At 44.4% G+C, this 12731-nt stretch overlaps 2 non-coding genes across 2 annotated transcripts; both read left to right on the top strand.

Moving 5' to 3' along the window:
* The first annotated feature begins 5491 nt into the window (after positions 1-5491).
* On the top strand, positions 5492-5596 carry LOC138570670 (U6 spliceosomal RNA). Its single transcript, XR_011303706.1, has one exon. It is a non-coding gene; the product is annotated as a U6 spliceosomal RNA (small nuclear RNA).
* A 5481-nt stretch (positions 5597-11077) lies between these two features.
* Positions 11078-11182, top strand: LOC138570669 (U6 spliceosomal RNA). Its single transcript, XR_011303705.1, has one exon. It is a non-coding gene; the product is annotated as a U6 spliceosomal RNA (small nuclear RNA).
* Positions 11183-12731: the final 1549 nt, after the last annotated feature.

Here is a 12731-nt window from a genome sequence, read left to right as displayed (position 1 = left end):
GGCACATGACAGGACAGAAACTTTCTTAATTTGCAAGTCTTTATTTTTTAATACATGTTTTTTTAATGAAGATTGAAATTGTATGTTCATACATATTACACGACAACACACTACATTTTGCGCCAAATTCAACACTCATGCCTCAGGAGCCTTTTACTTGTGAGTCCTATTGACTGAATGAACAGCCCCCTCTCCTTCAATTTCTTGACTTGTACTTTTAGAAGTGGCAAGCTTCTTTTGTTTTTTTATCCCATTTTACCAAACTCCGTTTTATCAGTTTCCACCTTGTTGTGCACTCCAGCGTAAACTGCTTTAAGGTGCTATTTGCAAACATTGTTCTGAACTACAGCTTTACTTGCTTCTAGGCCTTAATCTTTAATTGGGGCTGAGCAGTGTACTCTGGCTTTGGCTGCTTTTAGTTGGTTGGTTTCTTTTTTGATTTCTGTAACTTTCAAAGAGTCCCATTGTGAAATACCGTTGTCAGAATGTGCTACAGTGCATGAAAACTTAAAATAAATGGTTGTGAGAGGGAGAGGGGGAGGGAGGGGGCGGGGGGAGAAAGAGAGCGGGCGGGAGGGGGAAGGTTAAGGAGGGAGGGAGAGAGAGAGAGAGAGAGAGAGAGAGAGAGAGAGAGAGAAAAAACAAAGAAAATATGGTATTCGGGGGGGCTATGTTTTTACATGGAAAAGATTTTAGGCTTTTAATCAAGTGGAAAGAGGCTCTGTGGCTGGTATCTCAGCCTGTTGATGCTTTGTTGAGTTGCTTGGAACATGCAACAAAGGTGACCTGAAGCACTCCCGACCAGGTTGCATGTCTCTAATTTACTGAAATCCCACAGACCTCCTCCGTGTGCCACAAAGTACCTGAGCTCTGCAGTTGTTCCCCACAAGTCGCCAAGCTCCCCAGATTTACTTTCTCAGAGTTGCTAGTTACTGCTACCCCACCTCGACCACTATATTTTCCCCAGATACTTGCTACTGTGCAGAAAGCAGGGCTAAGAGAGAGGGAGAAGGGGTGTGCCTATGCAAATCATCTGCCAGGATCATTCCTGGGAGGTCATTCCATCCCACCAAATGACACCCGAGCAGCGGCACATAATTTGGAGAACAGAAATATTCGGACAGGCCACAAAGCAAAGGCTGGGCCGTTGATTGAGGAACCCTTTAGCCATGTCTCCCTAAGTTACCGAGGTCCAGAAAAATTCCACCCTCAGCTCTCATAGAGAGGTCCTTGGCCGATCGTGGCCGATCAGGGCCGTGAAGGGTCGGGGTGACTGCACACTGCCTCACCTTTTCACTGCTTTCTACAGCGGTAATGCTTTTGCAGAAGGGACCTGTACAAGTGATTTTATTCTGCGCTGTGGGAAAGTGACATTTAACCACTGGCATTAACCAAACGACTTGCGCTGCTCAACGCACATACATGCAGAGAAATCATTTCATGTTTTTTGGGGAAGGTCTAGAGGGTCCTGCTGATTATTTATGAAGCTGTACGCTACTCTTGCTTTTACAGAGAGTCTTCCCTGCCCAGGAATGTTTAAGGCATACTGTATATCCCTCCCTTACAATGAAAACTCTGTTAAAAGCACAGAGGTACATAGGAATGGATCTGTTAAGAAATGAAACGAAAAACCTGGACAAAATGTCGAAACGGGTAGGATTTGGACTTAGCACATCTGACTGTGAGTCAGTTAATTGTATCTCTTCACCCACTGACCCCCTTTCCTTTTGTGTAATCCTTTTGCTCTCAATAGGATTTTCCAAAGTGGCTTTCATATAAAAGATCATAGACCTGCATTTTGTGGCACACAAGCCTCATATCCCGTTGCTCTTTATAAATTCACATCATCTCCCACCAATACAAGCTGTAAAAGATTTTCAGGGCTTAGCCAAGCAAACTAGACTTGGGTCGAAGGTTAAGCAATCCTTAAATCAGCAGCAGAGTTAACATTGAAATCAGCCTCAGAATCTCTTAAGGGATGGTCCAACATCTGTTGCTTGCAGCACGCAATGGGGCAGCCTGGGTGCTGACAGCTTAAGCCAGCTCCTGTTCTTGCCTTGTCCTTGATCCAGCCATGGGCCCACATGCACTCAGAGGAATAGAGTGTTTCTCGTGTCTATGGGTCTGCCGTGATGCTCTCACGCTTGCATCACCCAGCCTTCGTGATGGGGAGGGTGTGTCAATTTGCAAGCACCCTGCAGCATGAATCTGTTTATCTTTAAATATAATTGCCATTAAACCAAACCCTTTAGGACCGGATCAATACGGCAGAAAAAGAATGCTGATGTATTGCTGTTTGCCTCTTAATTTCATACCATCCAACATATAAATGGTGTTTGGTCAATGATTTGCCATATCAAATGTCCTTATGTCACAGGCAGAAAGTTCAGAGGTCCTAATCAATGGTTTGGTTGGCTCTCCCTTTGCGCTTGCCTTAAGGCGCCAGCACCAGAGGCTGCCCGATTGCGCCCTGAAAGCAACCAATGTTGAGCCATCCTTTAAGAGATTCTGAGGCTGATTTCAATGTTATTTTTGCTGCTGATTTAACGATTGCTCAACCTTCGACCCACGTCTAGTTTCCTTGGCTATGCCCTTGACATCTTTTACAGCTTGCATTGGTGGGAGATGATGTGAGTTTATCGAGAGCAACGGGATATGAGGCATGTGGGCCATAAAAAACAGCTCTGGGATTTTTTTTTAATCAGAAAGCCCCTTTAAGTAGGGAACTTTGGATGGACAGCCCTGCTGAGAGCAAAAGGATTACACAAAAGATAAGTGGGTCAGTGGGTCAAGGGATAGCACATCTGACTGTGAGTCAGTTTATTGTTAGTCCAAATCCTACCCGTTTCAACATTTTTCCAGGCTTTTTGTTTAATTTCTTAACAGATCCATTCCTATGTAGCTCAGCAACACATGTACTAATATTGGAATGATAATGGGAACATTGAATTGGCCCCTGCTCTGAAGGATGACACGTACATTTGTAAAGCATTCACTATTTTTAGCACATGACGGGACAGAAACTTTGTTAATTTGCAAGTCTTTATTTTTTAATTCATCTTTTTTGATGAAGATTGAAATTGTATGTTCATAGGGGCTGACGCCTGGGCAGCGGCAGGCAATTTGGAGAACAGAAATATTATTCATACATATTAAACAACAACACAATACATTTTGCGCCAAATTCAACACTAATGCCTCAGGAGCCTTTTACTTGTGAGTCCTAGTGACTGAATGAACAGCCCCGTCCCCTTCAATTTCTTGACTTGTACTTTTAGAAGTGGCACGGTTCCCATTCGACCAAATTCAGTATTATCACTTTCCCCATTGTTGTGCACGCCAGCGTAAACTGCTTTAAGGTGCTATTTGCAAACATCACTCTGAACTACAGCTTTATTTGCTTCTAGGCCTTTATCTTTAATTGGGGCTGAGCAGTGTACTCTGGATTTGGCTGCTTTTAGTTGGTTGATTTCTTTTTTGATTTCTGTAACCTTCAAAGAGTCCCATTGTGAAATACCATTGTCAGAATATGCTACAGTGCATGAAAACTTAAAATAAATGGTTGTGAGAGGGAGAGGGAGAGGGGGAGGGAGGGGGCGGGGGGAGAAAGAGAGCGGGCGGGAGGGAGGAAGGAGGGAGGGAAGGAGGAAGGGAGAGAGAGAGAGAGACAGAGAGAGAGGAAACAAAGAAAATATGGTATTCGGGGGTTGGGGGACTATGTTTTTACATGGAAAAGATTTTAGGCTTTTAATCAAGTGGAAATGGCTCTGTGGCTGGTATCTCAGCCTGTTGATGCTTTGTTGAGTTGCTTGGAACATGCAAGGAAGGAGACCTGAAGCACTCCCAACCAGGTTGCATGTCTCCAAGTTACTGAAATCCCACAGACCTCCTCCCTGTGCCACAAAGTTCTGGGCACTGAGCTCTGTAGTTCCCCACAAGTCGCAAAGCACCCCAGATTTACTTTCTCAAAGTTGCTAGTGACTGCTACCCCACCTCGACCACTATATTTTCCCCAGATACTTGCTACTGTGGAGTAAGCAGGGCTAATAAAGAGGGAGAGGGGGTTTGCCTATGCAAATCATCTGCCAGGATCCTACCTGGCAGGTCATTCCATCTTACCAGCTGACACCTGGGCAGCGGCAGGTAATTTGGAGAACAGACATATACGGACAGGCCACAAAGCAAAGGTTGGGCCGTTGATTGAGGATCCCTTTAGCCATGCCTCCCTAAGTTACCGAGGTCCAGAAAAATTCCACCCTCAGCTCTCATAGAGAGGTCCTTGGCCGATCGTGGCCGATCAGGGGAGTAAAGGGTCGGGGGTGACTGCACACTGCCTCACCTTTTCACTGCTTTCTACAGAGGTAATGCTTTTGCAGAAGGGGCCAGTACAAGTGATTTTGTTCTGCGCTGTGGGAAAGTGGTTAATGTCAGTGGATAAATGTCAAACTACTTGCGCTGTTCAACACACATACATGCAGAGAAATAATGTTATGTTTTTTGGGGAAGATCTAGAGGGTCCTGCTGATGATTTATTAAACTGTCTGCTACTCTTTCTTTTACATAGAGTCTTCCCTGCCCAGGAATGTTTAAGGCATATTGTATGTCCCTCCCTTACAATGAAAACTCTGTTGAAAGCACAGAGGTACATAGGAATGGATCTGTTAAGAAATGAAACAAAAAGCCTGGAAAATGTCGAACCAGGTAGTATTTGGACTTACAAAAGACGGACTCACAGTCAAATGTGCTATCCGTTGACCCACTGACCCCCTTACCTTTTGTGTAATACTTTTGCTCTCAGTAGGGTTGTCCAAAGTTCTCTTCTTAAAGCGGCTTTCTTATAAAAAATCCTAGACCTGCTTTTTGTGGCACACATGCCTCATATCCCGTTGCTCTTGATAAACTCACATCATCTCCCCCCAATACAAGCTGTAAAAGATTTCCAGGCCTTATCCGAGCAAACTAGACGTGGGTCGAAGGTTCAGCAATCCTTAAATCAGCAGTAAAGTTAACATTGAAATCAGCCTCAGAATCTCGTCAAGGATGGTCCAACATCTATTGCTTACAGGGCTCAATCGGACAGCTTCTGGCACTGATGCCTTAAGCCACTTCCTGTTGTTGCCTTGTCCTTGATACAGCCATGGGCCCACATACACTCAGTGGTACAGAGTTTTTCTCATGTCTATGGGTCTATTGTGATGCTCTCAGGCTTGCATCACCCAGCCATTGTGATGGGGAGGGGTGTCATTTTGCAAGCACCCTGGAGCATGAATCTGTATATCTTCAAATATAATTGGCATTAAACCAAACCCTTTAGGACCAGATCAATACAGCAGCAAAGAATGCTTATTCATTGTTGTTTCCCTCTTCATTTCATACCACCCGATATTTAAATGGTGTTTGGACTTTCTACCCTCTGACATAAGGACATTTGGTATGGCAAACCTTTGACTAGATGTCCTAATCAATGGTTTGATTGACTCTCCCTTTGCACTTGCTTCAGCAACACATGTACTAATATTGGAATGATAATGTGAACATTAAATTGTCCCCTGCTCTAAAGGATGACACGCACATTCGTAAAGCATTCACTATTTTTGGCACATGACAGGACAGAAACTTTCTTAATTTGCAAGTCTTTATTTTTTAATACATGTTTTTTTAATGAAGATTGAAATTGTATGTTCATACATATTACACGACAACACACTACATTTTGCGCCAAATTCAACACTCATGCCTCAGGAGCCTTTTACTTGTGAGTCCTATTGACTGAATGAACAGCCCCCTCTCCTTCAATTTCTTGACTTGTACTTTTAGAAGTGGCAAGCTTCTTTTGTTTTTTTATCCCATTTTACCAAACTCCGTTTTATCAGTTTCCACCTTGTTGTGCACTCCAGCGTAAACTGCTTTAAGGTGCTATTTGCAAACATTGTTCTGAACTACAGCTTTACTTGCTTCTAGGCCTTAATCTTTAATTGGGGCTGAGCAGTGTACTCTGGCTTTGGCTGCTTTTAGTTGGTTGGTTTCTTTTTTGATTTCTGTAACTTTCAAAGAGTCCCATTGTGAAATACCGTTGTCAGAATGTGCTACAGTGCATGAAAACTTAAAATAAATGGTTGTGAGAGGGAGAGGGGGAGGGAGGGGGCGGGGGGAGAAAGAGAGCGGGCGGGAGGGGGAAGGTTAAGGAGGGAGGGAGAGAGAGAGAGAGAGAGAGAGAGAGAGAAAAAACAAAGAAAATATGGTATTCGGGGGGGCTATGTTTTTACATGGAAAAGATTTTAGGCTTTTAATCAAGTGGAAAGAGGCTCTGTGGCTGGTATCTCAGCCTGTTGATGCTTTGTTGAGTTGCTTGGAACATGCAACAAAGGTGACCTGAAGCACTCCCGACCAGGTTGCATGTCTCTAATTTACTGAAATCCCACAGACCTCCTCCGTGTGCCACAAAGTACCTGAGCTCTGCAGTTGTTCCCCACAAGTCGCCAAGCTCCCCAGATTTACTTTCTCAGAGTTGCTAGTTACTGCTACCCCACCTCGACCACTATATTTTCCCCAGATACTTGCTACTGTGCAGAAAGCAGGGCTAAGAGAGAGGGAGAAGGGGTGTGCCTATGCAAATCATCTGCCAGGATCATTCCTGGGAGGTCATTCCATCCCACCAAATGACACCCGAGCAGCGGCACATAATTTGGAGAACAGAAATATTCGGACAGGCCACAAAGCAAAGGCTGGGCCGTTGATTGAGGAACCCTTTAGCCATGTCTCCCTAAGTTACCGAGGTCCAGAAAAATTCCACCCTCAGCTCTCATAGAGAGGTCCTTGGCCGATCGTGGCCGATCAGGGCCGTGAAGGGTCGGGGTGACTGCACACTGCCTCACCTTTTCACTGCTTTCTACAGCGGTAATGCTTTTGCAGAAGGGACCTGTACAAGTGATTTTATTCTGCGCTGTGGGAAAGTGACATTTAACCACTGGCATTAAGCAAACGACTTGCGCTGCTCAACGCACATACATGCAGAGAAATCATTTCATGTTTTTTGGGGAAGGTCTAGAGGGTCCTGCTGATTATTTATGAAGCTGTACGCTACTCTTGCTTTTACAGAGAGTCTTCCCTGCCCAGGAATGTTTAAGGCATACTGTATATCCCTCCCTTACAATGAAAACTCTGTTAAAAGCACAGAGGTACATAGGAATGGATCTGTTAAGAAATGAAACGAAAAACCTGGACAAAATGTCGAAACGGGTAGGATTTGGACTTAGCACATCTGACTGTGAGTCAGTTAATTGTATCTCTTCACCCACTGACCCCCTTTCCTTTTGTGTAATCCTTTTGCTCTCAATAGGATTTTCCAAAGTGGCTTTCATATAAAAGATCATAGACCTGCATTTTGTGGCACACAAGCCTCATATCCCGTTGCTCTTTATAAATTCACATCATCTCCCACCAATACAAGCTGTAAAAGATTTTCAGGGCTTAGCCAAGCAAACTAGACTTGGGTCGAAGGTTAAGCAATCCTTAAATCAGCAGCAGAGTTAACATTGAAATCAGCCTCAGAATCTCTTAAGGGATGGTCCAACATCTGTTGCTTGCAGCACGCAATGGGGCAGCCTGGGTGCTGACAGCTTAAGCCAGCTCCTGTTCTTGCCTTGTCCTTGATCCAGCCATGGGCCCACATGCACTCAGAGGAATAGAGTGTTTCTCGTGTCTATGGGTCTGCCGTGATGCTCTCACGCTTGCATCACCCAGCCTTCGTGATGGGGAGGGTGTGTCAATTTGCAAGCACCCTGCAGCATGAATCTGTTTATCTTTAAATATAATTGCCATTAAACCAAACCCTTTAGGACCGGATCAATACGGCAGAAAAAGAATGCTGATGTATTGCTGTTTGCCTCTTAATTTCATACCATCCAACATATAAATGGTGTTTGGTCAATGATTTGCCATATCAAATGTCCTTATGTCACAGGCAGAAAGTTCAGAGGTCCTAATCAATGGTTTGGTTGGCTCTCCCTTTGCGCTTGCCTTAAGGCGCCAGCACCAGAGGCTGCCCGATTGCGCCCTGAAAGCAACCAATGTTGAGCCATCCTTTAAGAGATTCTGAGGCTGATTTCAATGTTATTTTTGCTGCTGATTTAACGATTGCTCAACCTTCGACCCACGTCTAGTTTCCTTGGCTATGCCCTTGACATCTTTTACAGCTTGCATTGGTGGGAGATGATGTGAGTTTATCGAGAGCAACGGGATATGAGGCATGTGGGCCATAAAAAACAGCTCTGGGATTTTTTTTTAATCAGAAAGCCCCTTTAAGTAGGGAACTTTGGATGGACAGCCCTGCTGAGAGCAAAAGGATTACACAAAAGATAAGTGGGTCAGTGGGTCAAGGGATAGCACATCTGACTGTGAGTCAGTTTATTGTTAGTCCAAATCCTACCCGTTTCAACATTTTTCCAGGCTTTTTGTTTAATTTCTTAACAGATCCATTCCTATGTAGCTCAGCAACACATGTACTAATATTGGAATGATAATGGGAACATTGAATTGGCCCCTGCTCTGAAGGATGACACGTACATTTGTAAAGCATTCACTATTTTTAGCACATGACGGGACAGAAACTTTGTTAATTTGCAAGTCTTTATTTTTTAATTCATCTTTTTTGATGAAGATTGAAATTGTATGTTCATAGGGGCTGACGCCTGGGCAGCGGCAGGCAATTTGGAGAACAGAAATATTATTCATACATATTAAACAACAACACAATACATTTTGCGCCAAATTCAACACTAATGCCTCAGGAGCCTTTTACTTGTGAGTCCTAGTGACTGAATGAACAGCCCCGTCCCCTTCAATTTCTTGACTTGTACTTTTAGAAGTGGCACGGTTCCCATTCGACCAAATTCAGTATTATCACTTTCCCCATTGTTGTGCACGCCAGCGTAAACTGCTTTAAGGTGCTATTTGCAAACATCACTCTGAACTACAGCTTTATTTGCTTCTAGGCCTTTATCTTTAATTGGGGCTGAGCAGTGTACTCTGGATTTGGCTGCTTTTAGTTGGTTGATTTCTTTTTTAATTTCTGTAACCTTCAAAGAGTCCCATTGTGAAATACCATTGTCAGAATATGCTACAGTGCATGAAAACTTAAAATAAATGGTTGTGAGAGGGAGAGGGAGAGGGGGAGGGAGGGGGCGGGGGGAGAAAGAGAGCGGGCGGGAGGGAGGAAGGAGGGAGGGAAGGAGGAAGGGAGAGAGAGAGAGAGACAGAGAGAGAGGAAACAAAGAAAATATGGTATTCGGGGGTTGGGGGACTATGTTTTTACATGGAAAAGATTTTAGGCTTTTAATCAAGTGGAAATGGCTCTGTGGCTGGTATCTCAGCCTGTTGATGCTTTGTTGAGTTGCTTGGAACATGCAAGGAAGGAGACCTGAAGCACTCCCAACCAGGTTGCATGTCTCCAAGTTACTGAAATCCCACAGACCTCCTCCCTGTGCCACAAAGTTCTGGGCACTGAGCTCTGTAGTTCCCCACAAGTCGCAAAGCACCCCAGATTTACTTTCTCAAAGTTGCTAGTGACTGCTACCCCACCTCGACCACTATATTTTCCCCAGATACTTGCTACTGTGGAGTAAGCAGGGCTAATAAAGAGGGAGAGGGGGTTTGCCTATGCAAATCATCTGCCAGGATCCTACCTGGCAGGTCATTCCATCTTACCAGCTGACACCTGGGCAGCGGCAGGTAATTTGGAGAACAGACATATACGGACAGGCCACAAAGCAAAGGTTGGGCCGTTGATTGAGGATCCCTTTAGCCATGCCTCCCTAAGTTACCGAGGTCCAGAAAAATTCCACCCTCAGCTCTCATAGAGAGGTCCTTGGCCGATCGTGGCCGATCAGGGGAGTAAAGGGTCGGGGGTGACTGCACACTGCCTCACCTTTTCACTGCTTTCTACAGAGGTAATGCTTTTGCAGAAGGGGCCAGTACAAGTGATTTTGTTCTGCGCTGTGGGAAAGTGGTTAATGTCAGTGGATAAATGTCAAACTACTTGCGCTGTTCAACACACATACATGCAGAGAAATAATGTTATGTTTTTTGGGGAAGATCTAGAGGGTCCTGCTGATGATTTATTAAACTGTCTGCTACTCTTTCTTTTACATAGAGTCTTCCCTGCCCAGGAATGTTTAAGGCATATTGTATGTCCCTCCCTTACAATGAAAACTCTGTTGAAAGCACAGAGGTACATAGGAATGGATCTGTTAAGAAATGAAACAAAAAGCCTGGAAAATGTCGAACCAGGTAGTATTTGGACTTACAAAAGACGGACTCACAGTCAAATGTGCTATCCGTTGACCCACTGACCCCCTTACCTTTTGTGTAATACTTTTGCTCTCAGTAGGGTTGTCCAAAGTTCTCTTCTTAAAGCGGCTTTCTTATAAAAAATCCTAGACCTGCTTTTTGTGGCACACATGCCTCATATCCCGTTGCTCTTGATAAACTCACATCATCTCCCCCCAATACAAGCTGTAAAAGATTTCCAGGCCTTATCCGAGCAAACTAGACGTGGGTCGAAGGTTCAGCAATCCTTAAATCAGCAGTAAAGTTAACATTGAAATCAGCCTCAGAATCTCGTCAAGGATGGTCCAACATCTATTGCTTACAGGGCTCAATCGGACAGCTTCTGGCACTGATGCCTTAAGCCACTTCCTGTTGTTGCCTTGTCCTTGATACAGCCATGGGCCCACATACACTCAGTGGTACAGAGTTTTTCTCATGTCTATGGGTCTATTGTGATGCTCTCAGGCTTGCATCACCCAGCCATTGTGATGGGGAGGGGTGTCATTTTGCAAGCACCCTGGAGCATGAATCTGTATATCTTCAAATATAATTGGCATTAAACCAAACCCTTTAGGACCAGATCAATACAGCAGCAAAGAATGCTTATTCATTGTTGTTTCCCTCTTCATTTCATACCACCCGATATTTAAATGGTGTTTGGACTTTCTACCCTCTGACATAAGGACATTTGGTATGGCAAACCTTTGACTAGATGTCCTAATCAATGGTTTGATTGACTCTCCCTTTGCACTTGCTTCAGCAACACATGTACTAATATTGGAATGATAATGTGAACATTAAATTGTCCCCTGCTCTAAAGGATGACACGCACATTCGTAAAGCATTCACTATTTTTGGCACATGACAGGACAGAAACTTTCTTAATTTGCAAGTCTTTATTTTTTAATACATGTTTTTTTAATGAAGATTGAAATTGTATGTTCATACATATTACACGACAACACACTACATTTTGCGCCAAATTCAACACTCATGCCTCAGGAGCCTTTTACTTGTGAGTCCTATTGACTGAATGAACAGCCCCCTCTCCTTCAATTTCTTGACTTGTACTTTTAGAAGTGGCAAGCTTCTTTTGTTTTTTTATCCCATTTTACCAAACTCCGTTTTATCAGTTTCCACCTTGTTGTGCACTCCAGCGTAAACTGCTTTAAGGTGCTATTTGCAAACATTGTTCTGAACTACAGCTTTACTTGCTTCTAGGCCTTAATCTTTAATTGGGGCTGAGCAGTGTACTCTGGCTTTGGCTGCTTTTAGTTGGTTGGTTTCTTTTTTGATTTCTGTAACTTTCAAAGAGTCCCATTGTGAAATACCGTTGTCAGAATGTGCTACAGTGCATGAAAACTTAAAATAAATGGTTGTGAGAGGGAGAGGGGGAGGGAGGGGGCGGGGGGAGAAAGAGAGCGGGCGGGAGGGGGAAGGTTAAGGAGGGAGGGAGAGAGAGAGAGAGAGAGAGAGAGAGAGAAAAAACAAAGAAAATATGGTATTCGGGGGGGCTATGTTTTTACATGGAAAAGATTTTAGGCTTTTAATCAAGTGGAAAGAGGCTCTGTGGCTGGTATCTCAGCCTGTTGATGCTTTGTTGAGTTGCTTGGAACATGCAACAAAGGTGACCTGAAGCACTCCCGACCAGGTTGCATGTCTCTAATTTACTGAAATCCCACAGACCTCCTCCGTGTGCCACAAAGTACCTGAGCTCTGCAGTTGTTCCCACAAGTCGCCAAGCTCCCCAGATTTACTTTCTCAGAGTTGCTAGTTACTGCTACCCCACCTCGACCACTATATTTTCCCCAGATACTTGCTACTGTGCAGAAAGCAGGGCTAAGAGAGAGGGAGAAGGGGTGTGCCTATGCAAATCATCTGCCAGGATCATTCCTGGGAGGTCATTCCATCCCACCAAATGACACCCGAGCAGCGGCACATAATTTGGAGAACAGAAATATTCGGACAGGCCACAAAGCAAAGGCTGGGCCGTTGATTGAGGAACCCTTTAGCCATGTCTCCCTAAGTTACCGAGGTCCAGAAAAATTCCACCCTCAGCTCTCATAGAGAGGTCCTTGGCCGATCGTGGCCGATCAGGGCCGTGAAGGGTCGGGGTGACTGCACACTGCCTCACCTTTTCACTGCTTTCTACAGCGGTAATGCTTTTGCAGAAGGGACCTGTACAAGTGATTTTATTCTGCGCTGTGGGAAAGTGACATTTAACCACTGGCATTAAGCAAACGACTTGCGCTGCTCAACGCACATACATGCAGAGAAATCATTTCATGTTTTTTGGGGAAGGTCTAGAGGGTCCTGCTGATTATTTATGAAGCTGTACGCTACTCTTGCTTTTACAGAGAGTCTTCCCTGCCCAGGAATGTTTAAGGCATACTGTATATCCCTCC

Source organism: Ambystoma mexicanum, chromosome 2q (genome assembly GCF_040938575.1).
Source record: "Ambystoma mexicanum isolate Mex_15411 chromosome 2q, UKY_AmexF1_1, whole genome shotgun sequence".
Taxonomy (NCBI): Eukaryota; Metazoa; Chordata; class Amphibia; order Caudata; family Ambystomatidae; genus Ambystoma; species Ambystoma mexicanum.
Note: the sequence above shows the minus strand (reverse complement) of the source record. Positions and strands in the feature narration are given on the sequence as shown.